At 29.3% G+C, this 1,903-nt stretch overlaps 1 pseudogene; it reads right to left on the reverse strand.

The window, feature by feature from the left end:
• Positions 1 to 978, reverse strand: part of LOC105620093 — a 1,715-nt pseudogene extending 737 nt beyond the window's left edge.
• Between the last annotated feature and the right edge of the window lie 925 nt (positions 979 to 1,903).

Genomic DNA, 1,903 nt, shown 5'->3' on the forward strand with positions numbered 1-1,903 from the left:
ATTTCCAAAAAAAAGTTTATAAAAATAAAAAAGAAATTAGAATCAAAATTATTGAAATTCAATTATCATTCACTTATCATTACATAAAGAAAATATATAATTGTCTAAAATTAATGTCAGGTCTATATCATTTCCTCTTCGTAAATCTATTACATCTTGATCTATAATTTCATAACTATTAATTAGATATTCAATAATATATAATTTTTATTAATGATAAGTATACCAAATAAATATTATAAAAATAAAAAGGTTTAGAATTATTAGAATTCAGTTTACCATTACATAAGAAAGATACGTGATTGTCTAAAATTAAAGATGTGACATGTATTGAATTAGTTTCTTTTCTAGGTCCATTGATTTTTGAACTGTATATGATTGGAGGTGATTTTTCAAATCATTTAGAAACATTGAAGAATCAAAATGATTTCCACAAATTCGATAATTTTTATATAAGTTTTCCATTGGAACTGAAATTGTACGTCCACAGTTTCTTAATCATAATTTATATCTAGGAAATGGAAATATGTACATATAAAACCTGTTCTATAATGTGTTTTTTGCTTTCAATTTCTTGCTTTTTATCATTTTTTTACATCTTGTCTGTTAGCCTCTTATCCCATTTTGTGTTTTCTGCTGTCAGACATGTAAAAATTGACAAACTGTGAAAGAAATACGTGACAAAAACGTATGGCAAGAAACACAATTTGTAATAAAACGATTGCAAAAGGAGAAAAAGATAAGAAGAAAAAAAAGAAATAGAAAGCAACAAGCATTGTAAATCGAGTTTATTATAAGTTAGCATTATATATAAGCAATTTTGACAAAAAGTGTTAAATTAATAAAAAATATTATAATTATCTTTTATCTTTCTGCATCTTTCGGGAAATGAAAAAGCTTAACCCTGATAGATCCCGAAATATTTGAACAGTTAAATATGGCATAATTGTACCCACCTTTATTTATTTTTTGTTTCATTTCTATGCAATTAACAAACTATTTTATTTTATTATTATTGAATTGTCTAAATCTTATATTCGAACCTTCAATTTCTTCTTCTTCTTATGCCTCTGCTTGGTTTTCCGATCCAAAGGGTCATAGTACTATAGAATTTGGATCATTGATCTGACGTGGGGAATTAGGTCTCATTTTCGTTTTATTTCAAAATTCAAGGTGTCTCCGAAGTCACCTCTCGCAGCGAGGTCAACCTAACCTGCAATTTCAACTTATTGAAGGCAGCCATATTCCTGATTGGAAATCGACGCATGCGCACTGAAAATTGGAGATCACATAAAAAGTTCAGTGTCATGTACTGTATGTATTTATACTGTGACTGTATTTGGTCGGAACGGGCGAACGACCGCGGCGCGACCACAGTATATAAAGTATATACAGTATATACAGTATCGCAACTCTCTTGATTTTATGTTGTCTAAAATGAAGTGCACATGCGCGAAATAAGTAAGTTCCCCGTAACGCCTAAATTTCTATCTAAACTTCTATCTCACTTCTTTCTTTTTCCCTTCTCTCTTTCAGAGCTATTTAAATGTCGAGTAGCTGAAATACAGATCAGAGAAAGAGATAGAAGAAAAGAAAATCGTGATTAGTTTAATTTAATTAATTTAATTTACTTTATTGCGAAGCTTTATGAGAAAGATTACATATTAATAGAATAACAGACATAAAATTTGATATAATAGACTATAGTAGACATAACATAAAGTAAAATACAATAGCCATTAGTAGCTTGCAAAGATGTTTGGTTAGGCATCAGCAAAAGTATTGTTACAAAGCCTACCAGCAACAAAATCAGAAATAAGACAACAATGCAATGAGAGGTGAACCATTAACTGAAATTACACACACACACACACACACACACACACACACACACACACACACA

The sequence above is a fragment of the Atta cephalotes genome (assembly GCF_000143395.1).
Source record: "Atta cephalotes unplaced genomic scaffold scaffold00024, whole genome shotgun sequence".
Taxonomy (NCBI): Eukaryota; Metazoa; Arthropoda; class Insecta; order Hymenoptera; family Formicidae; genus Atta; species Atta cephalotes.